Source organism: Archocentrus centrarchus, unplaced genomic scaffold (genome assembly GCF_007364275.1).
Source record: "Archocentrus centrarchus isolate MPI-CPG fArcCen1 unplaced genomic scaffold, fArcCen1 scaffold_33_ctg1, whole genome shotgun sequence".
In the NCBI taxonomy this organism is placed as follows: Eukaryota; Metazoa; Chordata; class Actinopteri; order Cichliformes; family Cichlidae; genus Archocentrus; species Archocentrus centrarchus.
This window is the reverse complement of record NW_022060261.1, coordinates 4,041,006-4,061,354: the sequence shown is the minus strand read 5'-3', so window position 1 is coordinate 4,061,354 and position 20,349 is coordinate 4,041,006. Positions and strand designations below refer to the sequence as shown.

The 20,349-nt window shown below is 43.7% G+C and overlaps 2 long non-coding RNA genes across 2 annotated transcripts; both read left to right on the top strand.

Annotated features, from left to right (window-relative positions):
• Window positions 1–1,584: 1,584 nt before the first annotated feature.
• LOC115776590 (uncharacterized) lies at window positions 1,585–6,020 on the top strand. The gene is made up of 4 exons (XR_004019478.1): window positions 1,585–1,643; window positions 3,195–3,293; window positions 5,600–5,686; window positions 5,818–6,020. It is a non-coding gene; the product is annotated as an uncharacterized LOC115776590 (long non-coding RNA).
• A 7,699-nt stretch (window positions 6,021–13,719) lies between these two features.
• LOC115776516 (uncharacterized) lies at window positions 13,720–18,114 on the top strand. Its single transcript, XR_004019474.1, has 4 exons — window positions 13,720–13,778; window positions 15,333–15,431; window positions 17,732–17,818; window positions 17,950–18,114. It is a non-coding gene; the product is annotated as an uncharacterized LOC115776516 (long non-coding RNA).
• The last annotated feature ends 2,235 nt before the right edge of the window (window positions 18,115–20,349 follow it).

Below are 20,349 nucleotides of genomic sequence, written 5' to 3'. Positions count from 1 at the left end.
AATGTTGCTGATTGTGTGAACAGAACAGTGCAGCGGACACACACCAGTTAAAGTGGGATTGTGTAAATCCTCCTGTCATAATGATACTGTAACTTTAAGCGTTTCCTGGTTCAGCAGGAACTCCATTAGTGGAGCATGAAGTCCAAAATGTTGTGATCAGTTTGATTTTATAATTGTGTCACTGTGAGGATGAAAAGTTCAATCCTGGAGCCTCTGTTAGACTACGGGCACCATTTTCTGACCTGCTTTGGCTCTCTGCTCCTCTCAGAGGGAAGCATCACTGTAAATCAATACAAAGTTGTTCTGAGTGATCACCTTTGTGTGTTCATGTCAAACCAACCTGAGTGTCATTTCTCTTTAGTTCTGATCTCACTGCTGAGCTGCACAACAAACCAAGGTCAGTAACCTTCTTCTGTCACAGCTTCAACCTGATAAATGCTCACTAATATGACCTGTTTGGCTTCATGTTTCATTGTAACCCTCACAGCTCGTCTGACTGTGAGTCCCAGCAGCTCTCAGTTCTTTGAAGGAGACTTTGTGTCTCTGAGCTGTGAGGAGGACGACAGCTCTGCTGGATGGACTCTGAGGAGAAACACAACAAAAAAACACAGGACTCAGTGTGGAGCTGAGTGGGGGAGATGGTCTGGTTCTTCCTGTAACATCAGTGCAACTGTCCAATCAGACAGTGGAGTTTACTGGTGTGAGTCCAGAGAGGGTGCCATCAGTAACATGGTTAATCTCACAGTCTCTGGTAAGCTGAGTGTGTGGAGTTAGTGTTGATGAAGCTGTGTGTAAATGGATGAAATGCTGTAGTTTGTCTCTGTGTTGAGGTGGATCAGTGATCCTGCAGAGTCCTGTCCTCCCTGTGATGGAGGGAGATGACGTCACTCTGCTCTGTCAAACAAAGACCACTCCCTCCAACCTCCCAGCTGCTTTCTATAAAGCTGGCTCCCTCATCAGGAAGCAGCCTACAGGTCACATGACCATCCAGCATGTTTCCAGGTGTGATGAAGGCCTCTACAAGTGTGACATCAGCGGTCATGGAGAGTCTCCATCCAGCTGGATCACTGTCACAGGTGACACACTCACCTGTCTGTGTTTCTGCAGGTTTCAACATTCACAATGTGACCAGAACTTAATGACTGTGTTTGCTTTATTTTAGAGAGACACACCACCACACCTCCACCTACATCCACACCTCCACCTACATCCACATCTCCTTCTGGTTCCACCTCTATCACCATTTCTTCATCACTCTCTCCTGTAGTTGTGTCTGTGTCCTCTGTTGGATCAGTCTGTGTTGTGGTTCTGCTGGTGTTACTGGTTCTGCTGCTGAGACGACGTTTTGGTAGAACAGCTAAAGGTGAGACTTGTAGTTTAGTTTTGCTGAATAATCTATTTTTTTTTTCAGGATGATTTTTTTTGACTTAATTTATTTACATTTTACTCCTAGTTTTTACTCATTACAAATCTAAAAATATTTTTCCAGATTTTATATTAAAAGTTCATTTAGAGCTTTTGCAGTAAAACATTTTGTTGTTAAATTTGATTTCTTTCAGCAGGTCGAGGCAAAGCTGCAAAGGACGACATCACGTACAGTGACATCAATATATTACATCAACAACCAACCAGCCACCACAGAGGTAATATATTACTGTTGCCTTGCAGTCAAAGCAGTTTTTACACTGCAAGCAGCATCTACACACAGATCTCTGCAAACCCAGGTGCATCATGGGGTATTTGGGGTTCAGTATTTTGCCAGTTCTCATAGTTTAGAACTGATAACAAGTGACGATTATAAATGTTACATCCAGGAGACTGAAACAGTAACACTTGTACACCAACAGCCATGACTGAAAAAATTAAACTAAGAAATAAAAGAAAACTTGTGAGTAATTTCAGACTGTCACAGCATGAGTGAGCAGAACTGTGTGGTGTGAGTGAAGGTGAGGACCTGAAAACAGGACTCAGAGCAGGCAGTGCTGTATTAACTAAATGATCCTTAATTATGGCAGAAAAGAAAGTGAACAGGTTTGGAGCACAGGTGAAACAAATACACTGAGACACAGGAAGCAAAACTAAACACAAAGCACACGGGACAAGAGACTGTCAAAGTAAAACAGGAAGTGGCCAAATATGACACATGAAGACTCGACATACGGGAGTCTGGCACACAGAGGGAATCTACACATTTAACTACACAGGGAAGACACACACACCAGAAACACAAACACAGAAGACTAGACACAGGAGGGAGAACACAGACAGGAACTAAATAACTATAAACAGAAAATTATGATAAACTTATAAGACTTATAACTTAAAAGAACCTAAACTGTAAGCAAACTTAGAAACACAACTAGAGAAATTAAACTACAGACTTCATCTACACAAACATAAAACACTGGGGCTCAGAACCATGACTTTCTGAAGTCTGAGTCAAATTCATGGCTGAAAATGTGTGATTTGACATACGTTCATTCAAGAAGGTGAATCTGATTTATTTTACCTGAAGAATTTTCTTTCCTTTGTAAACAGTCATAAATATGGCCACAGTTTAAATTTTCAAATAGTTTATGGTTTTATTCATAAAGTAATTAGACGTTGTATTTACAACATTTGATACATCTTTCCACCTGTGAATGATTTCCCTGTAATGCTATCTGCTGTTCTTATAGTTGATTTATATGATACAAGAGGAAATTATGGAGCATGTGAGGGAGAGAGAAGTGTAAAAATGTGTGGTGTTGTAACAGTAACACAAAGAGAGATTTTAACCCTGAAATGACAGTTGTTAACATTTTTAAAAGTTTAACTTTGTGCTTTCTGCCTTTGACACTCTCTTGTTTTTATTTGGTTTGATTCTGTTGTCCTGAGATGATCATCTGGATCATCTCACTCAGATGTGAATGTTTGGCTTTCAAGTCTGCTGCTGTGTGTTGTGTGTTCTTCATGTGCTGGACTGTGTGTTTGTGGTCTGTGGCTGACTGAAGCTAACAGTGCTGCAGTTTTTCAACATCCTGTTTGTGACATATAAGGCTAACACTTCAGCTGCAGCGCTGGGTGTTAAAGAGAGAACAATGATTGGTAACTGCATGAACTCCTGTGTTATCCACAGTTTGTGTTGTAAATGACCTCACTGCTTCATATCTGTGTGACACTTTAAGTCATTCCTCTCACTGATGTGTGTGCAGAGAGGGATCCACCTACAGTGTACTCAGCAGTGAGAACTGACGGCGCCAGTTATGAACAAATCATCATCAAAGAGAAGCGAAACAAGTCAAAGATCAGAGGTACAGCTGCTCATCACTGCTTCAGTTCTGCACTCTCACTCTGAGGCTTTTAACAGCTATATTAATCATATTCACCATGCTAGCACCATGCTAACATCTTAGCACGAGGCTCATGAGAATACTTTGAGTTTTACTGGTTTGTGCAATTATTGGATATAATTTATAAAAGTCACAAATTTTGGAAATTATAATAAACAAGATCATTACTTTGCACACAAGATAACAATTTGATCCCACAAGAGAATAACCTGTTCATGCAACATAATGAACTGTTCCAAAGTAACAAGTCATTTGTTTGCATCCATCCACTGTCTTCCATTACTCTGGTTCCTGGTCACAGAGGCAGCTGTCCAAGCACAGATCCACAGACCTCTCTTGTTACAGCCACTTCTTCCTGCTCCTCTGACACGTCCTGTCTCTGAGACAGTATCTGTCCAGTATGTCCCAAGTGCAGCAGACCTGCAGCAATAGAGACATGTAGCTAAAATGATCATGTAAAATGTTGATCATGTTTAGAACATCTGGAAACACAGATTCGTGTCATTTTTCAGGCATCTGTTCCACATGGTGATATGATCAAAGATTACACAGAATGCTCTTTGTGAACTTTTCTTTTTCTACATCTGAGATATTAAATCTACAGGTGGTCGGGAGCTTGCTAAACAAAAACAGATTGTGTCTCAGTTTTTAACAGAGCTTAAATGTATTTTTCATCCATTCTCTTCCACTTATCCTGTTCAGGGTCGCAGGGGGGCAGGAGCCTATCCCAGCTGACATAGGGGGAGAGGCAGGGTACACCTGAACAGGTCACAGGGCCAACACAGAGAGACAAACACTCGTGCTCTCATTCACACCTATGGGCAATTTAGAGTGGCCAGTTAACCTAACCCCAGTAAGTGCATGTCTTTGGACTGTGGGAGGAAACCCACACAGACACGGGGAGAACATGCAAACTCCACACAGAGAGAGAAAGGGAGGGAGGGGCCTGGGCCAAGGTGGAATTGAACCCAGGCCTTCCAGATGTTATTCTAACTGTGAGGCAGCAGTGCTAACCACCACTGCGCTGCTGTATATTTCTCAGCCCTAAAAACTTCATGTGGATTTCTCCAGTGCATATGAAGCTATGAGAGAACAAAAATGCTGAAAAAAATTAGTGTCATATTTCAGCCTCCAACTGTCTGTACTTCAGTTTTCAGGGCTGTGAATTAGGTTGGGCTCTAAGGCTGAACTTGCTGCTTTGTATCAGTTCATATCACAGATAAAAGGACACAAAGTGCGTACTTGTCGTCTTGCTCTAATCTCTGTCTGTGTTTCCCTCTGTGCTGCACACAGATGCTGCAGTAGTTTGGTTTGGACCCTAAAACATATTTGCAGCACAGAAAGGGGAGCGTGTTCTCCCACGTTTGTGCGCTTCGGCTTCGTATCCAGACGAGGACCCGCCCACACTCATACGTAAAGGAGCAGTTCACAGAAACATGGTGGGATGCGGGCCCGTTCTTAAGCGTTTCGCTGGTTCATTGGGAACAGCACCAGCACTGGCACGAGCACCGGCACCTTGGTGGTGGTAACCTGGTATGGGTGAAGTGCTTGAGGGTGCTCCATCCAGAGATGCCATCGTCCTGCTGGGAGACTTCAGTACTCACATGGGTGATGACAGAGAGACCTGGAGGGGCGTGATTGGGAGGAACGGCCAGCCTGATCAGAACCTGAGCGGTGTTCTCTGATTGGACACTATGTTCAAACATAAGGATGTCCATAAGTGCACGTGGCACCAGGACACCCTCGGTCACAGGTCGATGATCGATTTTGTACCCGTATCATCAGATCTGCAGCCCACATATCTGCTGTCTGGTTTGGTACGCACACATGCAGGATCAGCAGGAATAATTTATTGTGACTATGAGATGTCTAAACAGACTAAAGAATCTTAGATCTGTTGAACCATTCTGACTTCTTCAAACTCCTGCAGAGAAACCAAAGCAGAAACTTCCTCTTGCTGATTCTAGTTAACTGCAGCCTGATGCTGAGGACACCGCAGTGTGTACTGATTTGGCCGATCACAGCTCGTGCTGTGAGAACGTGTTTGCTTTGTGCTCTGTGGTGAAGAGTGTGAGTCTGCTCTGAGAGAAGATGGCAGCTTTGTGGTCGGCCACCTTCCTCAACACCCCCCAGTTCTTTGTGGTCTCTGTGTTTCACAGCAGAGGTGTTAAGAAGTGGAAAAATACTGCTGCTATTTATAAGAGTTATTGTCTCTTAATCTCTGCACAATCAAAAAAATGCTTTACAGTATCTGTTTGCGTCTGCAGAGAGCGATCCAGCTGCAGTCTACTCAGCAGTGAGAACAGAAGACATCAGTTATGGGCAGATAACCAGCAGACCAAAGAAGAGCAGAGGTACAGCTGTTTTTTATCTTCACCTTTGTACAGAGCCGAGCCGCCACATCCTGACACGAGCTCAGGACATCAAACGTCTCGTGTCTCACAGAGAAAACCGTCATGTGTGAACTGTGTGTGTTTGTGTGCAGACTTTAAACCAGAGCCAGACGTCGTCTACTCTTACCTGAAGTAGTCCACCAGTCCAACCACTGACGTCCAGCTGCTGCTCCCCAGAGTACCTCAGAGTACGCCCACACGTTCAAAGCATTTATATTTTAATCTCTTTATGATAAAATTGACCCACATGACTCAAAAATCTCATCCTATTTTATCTGGAGTGTAAAAGTGTTTTCTTGCTGTAAGTATGTTAATGCACATCAGCTCATCAATATCTATTCATATTTATCAGCTTCTGCAGGGATGATGTAGCTTCTCTGAGGGTTTAATAAATGTGTGTTCTCATGTGTTTTTCTCGCGTGGTTGTGGGCTTAAAAAAGACGTGAGATGGAAATTTTGACTCGTTTGTTTGTGGCTAACCGATTCATGCCTCGCTTCAGTGCAGAAACGAGTGAACGACCACAGGCTAAAAACAGCAGGGACGTCATCCAGCTGCTGAGAACAGCCCAGAAAGGCTTCAGGACAGGATGTGCCTGAGACTGAAGACTATTTATTTAAATAATCACTCCAGAAACTAAATACCAGCAGCAGACATAGCAAAAATTCTTCTTAATTGTTACCTTTTTTTTTTGTTACAAAAACAGTGAAAATTTTCAGCTTCTCAGCAGAGAGCTGAAAATGTTTTAGTGTCTGAACTACAAACTCATGAACATCAAACTGGACTTCCCTCCAGCTCAAACTCAATCATATGAAGGGCCAAAATTGAAGCCACAGTCTGAGTTGCGGGCCGAACAGAATTAAAAAATCATTTTAATCAGCAATATGATTTGAATGGTCAGGATACAGCAACTTTTCCCTCAACACATTAAATAAAATCTAAAATTACAATTTTCTTCAAAAATGTCATCAGGAAAAATGAGAATATTTCAAGTGGTTGAAAATTTGCTAATGTTTCAGGTAAAAATTGTGATGTGAATTTTGTGCTTCATATGTGGAAAAACGCTGCATAAACTGCGCAGTGTGTCCAGTTTATCAGGAAAAAGTGCAGATTTGGCCCGCGGGCCTTGAGTTTGACACATGTGCTCTAGCTCATGTCTCAGCACAAAGCCCCGTCTACCTTCTAAACCACATACCCCTTTTCCACCACCGGTGCCGGTGCCCGTGCTGTTCCCAAATGAACCGGCAAAACGCTTAAGAACGGGCCCGCGTTCCCACCGCGTTTCACACTTTGTGTCCTTTTATCTGTGATATGAACTGATACCAAGCAGCAAGTTCAGCCTTAGAGCCCAACCTAATTCACAGCCGTGAAAACCGCTTCCCTTTTCTCATGTAATACACATGTAATATGGTAGAAAACTTGATATTGAGACTTGATATTGAGACGGCAGAGTCACGCCCTTCTGCCATACATATATATATATATATATGTATGTATATATATGTATATATATGTATGTATGTATATATATGTATATATATGTATGTATATATATATGTGTATATATATATGTATGTATATATATGTATATATATGTATGTATATATATATATATATATGTATATATATATATATGTATATATATATATATATATATATATATATATATATATATATGATGTCCCAGATGTGCTCAATCGGATTCAGGTCTGGGGAACGGGCGGGCCAGTCCATAGCTTCAATGCCTTCATCCTGCAGGAACTGCTGACACACTCCAGCCACATGAGGTCTAGCATTGTTCTGCATTAGGAGGAACGCCGTGCCAACCGCACCAGCATATGGTTTCACAAGGGGTCTGAGGATCTCATCTCGGTACCTAATGGCAGTCATGCTACCTCTGGCGAGCACATGGAGGGCTGTGCAGCCCTCCAAAAAAAAAAATGCCACCCCACACCATTACTGACCCACTGCCAAACCGGTCATGCTGAAGGATGTTGCAGGCAGCAGATGGCTCTCCACAGCGTCTCCAGACTCTGTCACATCTGTCACATGTGCTCAGTGTGAACCTGCTTTCATCTGTGAAGAGCACAGGGCGCCAGTGGCGAATTTGCCAATCCTGGTGTTCTCTGGCAAATGCCAAGCATCCTGCACGGTGTTGGGCTGTGAGCACAACCCCCATCTGTGGACATTGGGCCCGCATACCATCCTCATGGAGTCGGTTTCTAACCGTTTGTGCAGACACATGCACATTTGTGGCCTGCCGGAGGTCATTTTGCAGGGCTCTGGCAGTGCTCCTCCTGTTCCTCCTTCGGTGTCAGAGTCCAACGTCATCATCAAGTTTGCTGACGACACTGCTGTTGTGGGACTAATCTCTCACAATGAGGAGACAGCCTACAGGAGAGAGGTCTCCCGCCTGGAGAACTGGTGCCAGGAGAACCACCTCCTGCTCAACGTCAGCAAAACGAAGGAACTGATCGTGGACTTCAGCAGGAAGCAGCAGAGGGACTACCATCCACTTATCATCAGTGGTGCTGAGGTGGAAAGAGTGGACACTTTCAAATACCTGGGAGTGACCATCTCACAGGACCTGTCCTGGACTCATCACATAAACATCACTGTGAAGAAGGCCAGACAGCGTCTCTACCTCCTCAGGCGGCTGAGAGACTTCAAGCTCCCACTCAAGGTGCTCAGGAACTTTTACACCTGCACCATCGAGAGCATCATGCGTGGGAGCATCACCACCTGGATGGGAAACTGCACCAAGCAGGACTTCATGGCCCTAAAAAGGGTGGTTCGTTCAGCTGAACGGACGATCAGAACCACCCTCCCCAACCTGCAGGACATTTACACCAAGCAGTGCAGGCTGAGGGCCATGAAGATCCTAAAACAGCCCAGCCACCCCGGACACTCTCTCTTCTCCCTGCTCCCATCAGGCCGGCGTTACCGCTGCCTGAAGGCTAAGACTGAAAGGTTGAAGAAGAGTTTTTACCCACAAGCCATCCGTCTGCTCAACTCTGAGCCCTAACTGGGCCATTATTGCACAATGTAAATATTATAATTTATAAAAGTGTGTATAGTGTATAGTATATAGAGTATAGTGTATAGTGTGAATTACTTTTTTTTATTTTTATTCTTCTCATTTATATGTGTGTGTATATATGGTTGCAGGTACAAAATACATTTCACTGTGCATTGTACTGTGTATAACTGTGCATGTGACGAATAAACACTATCTTATCTTATCTTATCTTATCCTCTCCACTGTTAGAGACAGCTGTTCCGCCGGATTATGAGTTTTTGGATTTTGTCTCTCCGTCAGACGCAGCAGCAGCAGCTTCATTCACACTTAAATCCATGCTGATATTTACAGAATGCACCTGAGTTCATCTTTGTACATAAAGTATCACATTGTTAATGGATCAACCAGATCAGCTTTACTCAGTTTCCCCCACTGAGTACATCAGGCCCAGTCTGTGGCTGACAGAGTAGTACCTGATGCATGTACCTGTTGAGGACAAGTTAAAACAGCCCTCAGACCGGTCAGGTGAGCCTGTCAGCACCTGTGCAGGTATCTGTTAGTATGTGACACAGCAGCAGGAGCACCGCCCCCATGTCCAACATGTAGAGACGAGCAGCAAACAGCCTGCAGAGAGAGCAGCTGCTGCAGCTCTTCTTCTAAATCACATAACTGTGATTCTCTGATTGAGCTGATCTTCTTCTACTGTTCAGATAAAGTCTGACAGCTGTTGCTTCTTCAGGTGATCAAACACACTGCATTCATTGAATCTGATGATGTGACATCTGAGCTTCATGTGTAACAGGAAGCAGTAAAGTGAAGCTTTAATCCTGCTTCATTAACATGAACAATCTGTTAATCCACTGAAGCTCACAGACTTCAGTCAGATCAGCTAAAAGGCTGAAAGAGGTCATTTTAAACACTTACTGTTGATGTGAAGGAGCTCTGAGAGCCTCAAACACTCTGCTGATCCTCAGGAGGAAAATGATCCACTGACAGAGGAAAAGTGTGATCTTGGTGTTCCCGTCTGCTTTTATTCCACACAAACAAAATCTAAATCTAAATCTAAATCTAAAAATGAGGACATGAAACATCACAAGTTCCAGTCTGAAGATAAAGTGACCTCTGCACCAAACAGTCAGCAGCAAACAGACTGTCCTGAGTTTCCGTGTCGACACTCCCTGCACCTGAGCCATAACCACAGCAACACATTCCTGTTTTCCTGCTCTGCCCATATATGGGAACACCTGGGCACTCAGAGGGAACAATAACAGGAAGTGAACTGGTTTCATTGACACAGGGTGATGAGCAGAGAGCTCCCACTTCACTCTGTCTGTGAACTCACATCAGTTTGGGCTGATGAATAAAGGTCAAAGGTCATGACAAAAGTGTAGTTAATGCTGCAAACACGACACAGGAAACTCTGTGAGAGGGATAATTCCCAACATCAGACATGATGAACCAAAGAGGAAGCAGAACCATGATGGTCAGTGTGAGAGCTTCTTGAAGCTCTCTGACTCTGTTTGTCTGCAGGGAAATGATTCCAGTTCACTTCATGGATCCAAATATTCTTTCATTCCTGGAAAACAATCTGCTGCTGCTGAGCGGCTCTGCCCTCTGTGTAGAGACCGCAGAGGGATTAGATCCTCAGTGATGACTGTGCTAATTTAAGACAACACAGTTAATGATGCATGAGACAGAGGGTGCTGATGCAGCAATCAGAAGGTCAGGGGTTCTCTTTGTGTGACCAAAATAAAACAGCTGAGCTCACACAGTAACCAGCAGAGGGCGATGAGGAGCTGACCTCCATGCTCAAAGGTCACGTTGATTATGAAACACGTTCCCATCTCCTCAGATCCAGAATAACTTGTCAGTATTGAGCAGTGATTATTGGTCCCAGCAGAGCAGAGAAGACTATAATAAGAAGGCTGTAACGTCTCTGTGTCACACTTTCACTTCCTTCTCTGTGACAGCCTGAGGCCTCCATCAGCTCCACACTGAGGCAGCCTTCAACGCTTCATAACACAAACACGTTCTCAGCAGCCTGAGAACACAGCGACAAACTGCCCACAACTAAACTGATAACAGTTTCTTATTGTTCCACAAAGACACACAAAGATGATGAAACAACCTCCTGCTGAGAAAATGAAGCTCGTCTGCTCTGAGTGAAGAAACAATCAGCAGTGAGGAAGTGCTCACATTATCCCTCAGAGTGTTCACGGTCCACACTGCTGCAGTAATGCAGAGGTCCGGGCTCTGGGGGGCCGATCTGTGACTGATGGTGTTCCTCTGAGTGTTTTTATATCCAGGATGTTTTTACTGCATGTGTGAGTGTTTGGGCTCATTGTCAGGCTGCAGATGAAGCTGAAGCCCATCAGAGAGTTTACACATGGTTCTTCATGCTGGATCAAACTCTGATGGTTCTTTTCTGGGTTCATCATTCCATCAGATTTGAACAGACCTCCAACCCCATTGGCTGAAATGCAGCCCAGACCATGACAGAGCCTCCACCCTGTTTTAGAGATGGATGCAAATTCTCACTGCTGACCTCTGCTGACCTCCTCTGAGCATACTGATGATGATGGGAATCAAAAATGTCAGATGTGGGTTCATCCCTCCATCAGACCTGCTGCCATGATTTTCAGACCAGCTGAAGGACTGTCAGGCTTTCAGCTAACAGCTGATTGGGAATCAGCTGATTGGTACAAAAAGACTATTTTATGCCTTTAAAACTGTGTTTGACATTTTTGAAGCTTCAACTAAAGAAATGAGAACAATGATGTGTTTCTGTGATGAAACAACACTGGTTCATCCTGATGCTTTCTGCTGGAAGGACTCACAGGTCAGTGTGAACCACAGAAACATTTAGAAGAGGCTCAAGAAGCAGAAGTGGACTGAAAATGAGAGGAAAACGTGTTTGTAAAGCAGAGAAACTGAGAGACTCTCAGAGAGCCTGAAGAACTGCTGCTGAAGAACCTTCAACATGATGAGAGTCTGGCTGCTTGGAGGCCAAATATGAAGACATGAGGGCTGGACCAAGACTTATGCACTGCCCCCCTCCCCCCCACCACACTCCCTCACTGCCTCTGCACCAATAGTAAAGCTGGTGCTCAGAGGAAGAGGGCGGGGCTTTACTTGGTGTCAGTGAGAGAAATGAAAAAAAGCTCAAATGAGTGAGAAGGACGATGAAGGAAACATCTGTGCTGTGTCTGCTCTGTAAGTAGAATCTCTGTGTTTGTTTGAATTATTGACCTTTGACTGTCTGCTCTCCTGATAACTGATGATGGAGGAGAAGACATGAAAAACTAATCAGGCTGAATTCAAGTTCAAACACCATGAGGACCAACTGCAGGTCTGAGGAGGAAGTGTAACAATGTTACTGATGAATCTAACAGTGAGAAGCTTCAATCAAATGTTGCTGATTGTGTGAACAGAACAGTGCAGCGGACACACACCAGTTAAAGTGGGATTGTGTAAATCCTCCTGTCATAATGATACTGTAACTTTAAGCGTTTCCTGGTTCAGCAGGAACTCCATTAGTGGAGCATGAAGTCCAAAATGTTGTGATCAGTTTGATTTTATAATTGTGTCACTGTGAGGATGAAAAGTTCAATCCTGGAGCCTCTGTTAGACTACGGGCACCATTTTCTGACCTGCTTTGGCTCTCTGCTCCTCTCAGAGGGAAGCATCACTGTAAATCAATACAAAGTTGTTCTGAGTGATCACCTTTGTGTGTTCATGTCAAACCAACCTGAGTGTCATTTCTCTTTAGTTCTGATCTCACTGCTGAGCTGCACAACAAACCAAGGTCAGTAACCTTCTTCTGTCACAGCTTCAACCTGATCAATGCTCACTAATATGACCTGTTTGGCTTCATGTTTCATTGTAACCCTCACAGCTCGTCTGACTGTGAGTCCCAGCAGCTCTCAGTTCTTTGAAGGAGACTTTGTGTCTCTGAGCTGTGAGGAGGACGACAGCTCTGCTGGATGGACTCTGAGGAGGAACACAACAAAAAAACACAGGACTCAGTGTGGAGCTGAGTGGGGGAGATGGTCTGGTTCTTCCTGTAACATCAGTGCAACTGTCCAATCAGACAGTGGAGTTTACTGGTGTGAGTCCAGAGAGGGTGCCATCAGTAACATGGTTAATCTCACAGTCTCTGGTAAGCTGAGTGTGTGGAGTTAGTGTTGATGAAGCTGTGTGTAAATGGATGAAATGCTGTAGTTTGTCTCTGTGTTGAGGTGGATCAGTGATCCTGCAGAGTCCTGTCCTCCCTGTGATGGAGGGAGATGACGTCACTCTGCTCTGTCAAACAAAGACCACTCCCTCCAACCTCCCAGCTGCTTTCTATAAAGATGGCTCCCTCATCAGGAAGCAGCCTACAGGTCACATGACCATCCAGCATGTTTCCAGGTCTGATGAAGGCCTCTACAAGTGTGACATCAGCGGTCATGGAGAGTCTCCATCCAGCTGGATCACTGTCACAGGTGACACACTCACCTGTCTGTGTTTCTGCAGGTTTCAACATTCACAATGTGACCAGAACTTAATGACTGTGTTTGCTTTATTTTAGAGAGACACACCACCACACCTCCACCTACATCCACATCTCCTTCTGGTTCCACCTCTATCACCATTTCTTCATCACTCTCTCCTGTAGTTGTGTCTGTCTCCTCTGTTGGATCAGTCTGTGTTGTGGTTCTGCTGGTGTTACTGGTTCTGCTGCTGAGACGACGTTTTGGTAGAACAGCTAAAGGTGAGACTTGTAGTTTAGTTTTGCTGAATAATCTATTTTTTTTTTCAGGATGATTTTTTTTTACTTAATTTATTTACATTTTACTCCTAGTTTTTACTCATTACAAATCTAAAAATATTTTTCCAGATTTTTTTATATTAAAAGTTCATTTAGAGCTTTTGCAGTAAAACATTTTGTTGTTAAATTTGATTTCTTTCAGCAGGTCGAGGCAAAGCTGCAAAGGACGACATCACGTACAGTGACATCAATATATTACATCAACAACCAACCAGCCACCACAGAGGTAATATATTACTGTTGCCTTGCAGTCAAAGCAGTTTTTACACTGCAAGCAGCATCTACACACAGATCTCTGCAAACCCAGGTGCATCATGGGGTATTTGGGGTTCAGTATTTTGCCAGTTCTCATAGTTTAGAACTGATAACAAGTGACGATTATAAATGTTACATCCAGGAGACTGAAACAGTAACACTTGTACACCAACAGCCATGACTGAAAAAATTAAACTAAGAAATAAAAGAAAACTTGTGAGTAATTTCAGACTGTCACAGCATGAGTGAGCAGAACTGTGTGGTGTGAGTGAAGGTGAGGACCTGAAAACAGGACTCAGAGCAGGCAGTGCTGTATTAACTAAATGATCCTTAATTATGGCAGAAAAGAAAGTGAACAGGTTTGGAGCACAGGTGAAACAAATACACTAATGAGACACAGGAAGCAAAACTAAACACAAAGCACACGGGACAAGAGACTGTCAAAGTAAAACAGGAAGTGGCCAAATATGACACATGAAGACTCGACATACGGGAGTCTGGCACACAGAGGGAATCTACACATTTAACTACACAGGGAAGACACACACACCAGAAACACAAACACAGAAGACTAGACACAGGAGGGAGAACACAGACAGGAACTAAATAACTATAAACAGAAAATTATGATAAACTTATAAGACTTATAACTTAAAAGAACCTAAACTGTAAGCAAACTTAGAAACACAACTAGAGAAATTAAACTACAGACTTCATCTACACAAACATAAAACACTGGGGCTCAGAACCATGACTTTCTGAAGTCTGAGTCAAATTCATGGCTGAAAATGTGTGATTTGACATACGTTCATTCAAGAAGGTGAATCTGATTTATTTTACCTGAAGAATTTTCTTTCCTTTGTAAACAGTCATAAATATGGCCACAGTTTAAATTTTCAAATAGTTTATGGTTTTATTCATAAAGTAATTAGACGTTGTATTTACAACATTTGATACATCTTTCCACCTGTGAATGATTTCCCTGTAATGCTATCTGCTGTTCTTATAGTTGATTTATATGATACAAGAGGAAATTATGGAGCATGTGAGGGAGAGAGAAGTGTAAAAATGTGTGGTGTTGTAACAGTAACACAAAGAGAGATTTTAACCCTGAAATGACAGTTGTTAACATTTTTAAAAGTTTAACTTTGTGCTTTCTGCCTTTGACACTCTCTTGTTTTTATTTGGTTTGATTCTGTTGTCCTGAGATGATCATCTGGATCATCTCACTCAGATGTGAATGTTTGGCTTTCAAGTCTGCTGCTGTGTGTTGTGTGTTCTTCATGTGCTGGACTGTGTGTTTGTGGTCTGTGGCTGACTGAAGCTAACAGTGCTGCAGTTTTTCAACATCCTGTTTGTGACATATAAGGCTAACACTTCAGCTGCAGCGCTGGGTGTTAAAGAGAGAACAATGATTGGTAACTGCATGAACTCCTGTGTTATCCACAGTTTGTGTTGTAAATGACCTCACTGCTTCATATCTGTGTGACACTTTAAATCATTCATCTCACTGATGTGTGTGCAGAGAGGGATCCACCTACAGTGTACTCAGCAGTGAGAACTGACGGCGCCAGTTATGAACAAATCATCATCAAAGAGAAGCGAAACAAGTCAAAGATCAGAGGTACAGCTGCTCATCACTGCTTCAGTTCTGCACTCTCACTCTGAGGCTTTTAACAGCTATATTAATCATATTCACCATGCTAGCACCATGCTAACATCTTAGCACGAGGCTCATGAGAATACTTTGAGTTTTACTGGTTTGTGCAATTATTGGATATAATTTATAAAAGTCACAAATTTTGGAAATTATAATAAACAAGATCATTACTTTGCACACAAGATAACAATTTGATCCCACAAGAGAATAACCTGTTCATGCAACATAATGAACTGTTCCAAAGTAACAAGTCATTTGTTTGCATCCATCCACTGTCTTCCATTACTCTGGTTCCTGGTCACAGAGGCAGCTGTCCAAGCACAGATCCACAGACCTCTCTTGTTACAGCCACTTCTTCCTGCTCCTCTGACACGTCCTGTCTCTGAGACAGTATCTGTCCAGTATGTCCCAAGTGCAGCAGACCTGCAGCAATAGAGACATGTAGCTAAAATGATCATGTAAAATGTTGATCATGTTTAGAACATCTGGAAACACAGATTCGTGTCATTTTTCAGGCATCTGTTCCACATGGTGATATGATCAAAGATTACACAGAATGCTCTTTGTGAACTTTTCTTTTTCTACATCTGAGATATTAAATCTACAGGTGGTCGGGAGCTTGCTAAACAAAAACAGATTGTGTCTCAGTTTTTAACAGAGCTTAAATGTATTTTTCATCCATTCTCTTCCACTTATCCTGTTCAGGGTCGCAGGGGGGCAGGAGCCTATCCCAGCTGACATAGGGGGAGAGGCAGGGTACACCTGAACAGGTCACAGGGCCAACACAGAGAGACAAACACTCGTGCTCTCATTCACACCTATGGGCAATTTAGAGTGGCCAGTTAACCTAACCCCAGTAAGTGCATGTCTTTGGACTGTGGGAGGAAACCCACACAGACACGGGGAGAACATGCAAACTCCACACAGAGAGAGGGGAGGGGCCTGGGCCAAGGTGGAATTGAACCCAGGCCTTCCAGATGTTATTCTAACTGTGAGGCAGCAGTGCTAACCACCACTGTGCTGCCATATATTTCTCAGCCCTAAAAACTTCATGTGGATTTCTCCAGTGCATATGAAGCTATGAGAGAACAAAAATGCTGAAAAAAATTAGTGTCATATTTCAGCCTCCAACTGTCTGTACTTCAGTTTTCAGGGCTGTGAATTAGGTTGGGCTCTAAGGCTGAACTTGCTGCTTTGTATCAGTTCATATCACAGATAAAAGGACACAAAGTGCGTACTTGTCATCTTGCTCTAATCTCTGTCTGTGTTTCCCTCTGTGCTGCACACAGATGCTGCAGTAGTTTGGTTTGGACCCTAAAACATATTTGCAGCACAGAAAGGGGAGCGTGTTCTCCCACGTTTGTGCGCTTCGGCTTCGTATCCAGACGAGGACCCGCCCACACTCATACGTAAAGGAGCAGTTCACAGAAACATGGTGGGATGCGGGCCCGTTCTTAAGCGTTTCGCTGGTTCATTGGGAACAGCACCAGCACTGGCACGAGCACCGGCACCTTGGTGGTGGTAACCTGGTATGGGTGAAGTGCTTGAGGGTGCTCCATCCAGAGATGCCATCGTCCTGCTGGGAGACTTCAGTACTCACATGGGTGATGACAGAGAGACCTGGAGGGGCGTGATTGGGAGGAACGGCCAGCCTGATCAGAACCTGAGCGGTGTTCTCTGATTGGACACTATGTTCAAACATAAGGATGTCCATAAGTGCACGTGGCACCAGGACACCCTCGGTCACAGGTCGATGATCGATTTTGTACCCGTATCATCAGATCTGCAGCCCACATATCTGCTGTCTGGTTTTGGTACGCACACATGCAGGATCAGCAGGAATAATTTATTGTGACTATGAGACGTCTAAACAGACTAAAGAATCTTAGATCTGTTGAACCATTCTGACTTCTTCAAACTCCTGCAGAGAAACCAAAGCAGAAACTTCCTCTTGCTGATTCTAGTTAACTGCAGCCTGATGCTGAGGACACCGCAGTGTGTACTGATTTGGCCGATCACAGCTCGTGCTGTGAGAACGTGTTTGCTTTGTGCTCTGTGGTGAAGAGTGTGAGTCTGCTCTGAGAGAAGATGGCAGCTTTGTGGTCGGCCACCTTCCTCAACACCCCCCAGTTCTTTGTGGTCTCTGTGTTTCACAGCAGAGGTGTTAAGAAGTGGAAAAATACTGCTGCTATTTATAAGAGTTATTGTCTCTTAATCTCTGCACAACCAAAAAAATGCTTTACAGTATCTGTTTGCGTCTGCAGAGAGCGATCCAGCTGCAGTCTACTCAGCAGTGAGAACAGAAGACATCAGTTATGGGCAGATAACCAGCAGACCAAAGAAGAGCAGAGGTACAGCTGTTTTTTATCTTCACCTTTGTACAGAGCCGAGCCGCCACATCCTGACACGAGCTCAGGACATCAAACGTCTCGTGTCTCACAGAGAAAACCGTCATGTGTGAACTGTGTGTGTTTGTGTGCAGACTTTAAACCAGAGCCAGACGTCGTCTACTCTTACCTGAAGTAGTCCACCAGTCCAACCACTGACGTCCAGCTGCTGCTCCCCAGAGTACCTCAGAGTACGCCCACACGTTCAAAGCATTTATATTTTAATCTCTTTATGATAAAATTGACCCACATGACTCAAAAATCTCATCCTATTTTATCTGGAGTCTAAAAGTGTTTTCTTGCTGTAAGTATGTTAATGCACATCAGCTCATCAATATCTATTCATATTTATCAGCTTCTGCAGGGATGATGTAGCTTCTCTGAGGGTTTAATAAATGTGTGTTCTCATGTGTTTTTCTCGCGTGGTTGTGGGCTTAAAAAAGACGTGAGATGGAAATTTTGACTCGTTTGTTTGTGGCTAACCGATTCATGCCTCGCTTCAGTGCAGAAACGAGTGAACGACCACAGGCTAAAAACAGCAGGGACGTCATCCAGCTGCTGAGAACAGCCCAGAAAGGCTTCAGGACAGGATGTGCCTGAGACTGAAGACTATTTATTTAAATAATCACTCCAGAAACTAAATACCAGCAGCAGACATAGCAAAAATTCTTCTTAATTGTTACCTTTTTTTTTTTGTTACAAAAACAGTGAAAATTTTCAGCTTCTCAGCAGAGAGCTGAAAATGTTTTAGTGTCTGAACTACAAACTCATGAACATCAAACTGGACTTCCCTCCAGCTCAAACTCAATCATATGAAGGGCCAAAATTGAAGCCACAGTCTGAGTCGCGGGCCGAACAGAATTAAAAAATCATTTTAATCAGCAATATGATTTGAATGGTCAGAATACAGCAACTTTTCCCTCAACACATTAAATAAAATCTAAAATTACAATTTTCTTCAAAAATGTCATCAGGAAAAATGAGAATATTTCAAGTGGTTGAAAATTTGCTAATGTTTCAGGTAAAAATTGTGATGTGAATTTTGTGCTTCATATGTGGAAAAACGCTGCATAAACTGCGCAGTGTGTCCAGTTTATCAGGAAAAAGTGCAGATTTGGCCCGCGGGCCTTGAGTTTGACACATGTGCTCTAGCTCATGTCTCAGCACAAAGCCCCGTCTACCTTCTAAACCACATACCCCTTTTCCACCACCGGTGCCGGTGCCCGTGCTGTTCCCAAATGAACCGGCAAAACGCTTAAGAACGGGCCCGCGTTCCCACCGCGTTTCACACTTTGTGTCCTTTTATCTGTGATATGAACTGATACCAAGCAGCAAGTTCAGCCTTAGAGCCCAACCTAATTCACAGCCGTGAAAACCGCTTCCCTTTTCTCATGTAATACACATGTAATATGGTAGAAAACTTGATATTGAGACGGCAGAGTCACGCCCTTCTGCCGCTTTCGTCACGTGTTCTTGGTTCCAGACCAGCTAGCCTGTGGGGCCGGAGTTGAACCCGTTTTTCGGCCGAGCACCGAGTGCGTTTGTGGTGGAATAAATCGCTGAACAGTTCAAATACTGGCACCGGAACCCCGTCGGTGGAAAAACGGCCACAGAGCAGCCTGAAATGGCCACGAATCAACTTTCTGCTGCCACCTACTGGTGAACCTGGGTATTACATTTATGAATGTCACCAGTTTAAAGCCACAAACTGCTGTAACAGCGTTCAAAGCTGAAGAGAACAACAAACAGGTGGTCTTCAAAGTGCAGAGTAACAAAAGAGAGAGAGCAGCTGTTATTGGTTTGTTCTCAGTTTAAGGCGGCTCACAGTCAGAAACCACAACAGGAAGTAAACGAGAGCAGCCCGGCACACACATGAATGAGACTTTAACCAATGACTTTGCCTCAGTACAGAAGGACGCTGTTTGAATGAGCACACAGCTCAGTCATAACAACACACTGTGTTGCTGTTAACAATCAGTGTGTAGAAATACTTATATACACATAGACTGTGCTTCAATAAATATGCAGATGTGTTAAAAGCAGCACATCTGTGTTGAAAGTGAACATAAAGTGGAATAAACTGCAGCGTGGCTCCTATTCATGTTATTATTCTCGACCTTTGACCTTTGATTCACTGATTTCAGACCTCAGAGAACCGTGAACATCTGTAAACTCTGAGGCACACCTGGATTCTCTTTCAGACCTTAAAAGGAGTCCCAGGATTGTGTGTGTGTGTGTGTGTGTGTGTGTATGTGTGCGTGCGCGCTCTCAGCCTGGTGCACAGAGTCGGAGCGTTCCCAGGTTGGGCTGAGCAGCCTGGTTTGAAACCAGAAAGCTCTTCAGTGTGAGATCAGCACAGAGCTGCTGTTACACAGAGCTTTGTTGGTAAGTCTCCATCAGGAGGAGGAAGGACTCTGTGGTTCCTCCTCCTGGACCTGCAGGTAGAAACAGGTGTGAGGTGTCAGCTGTCAGGTAGGTGATGAGTGAAGAACAGA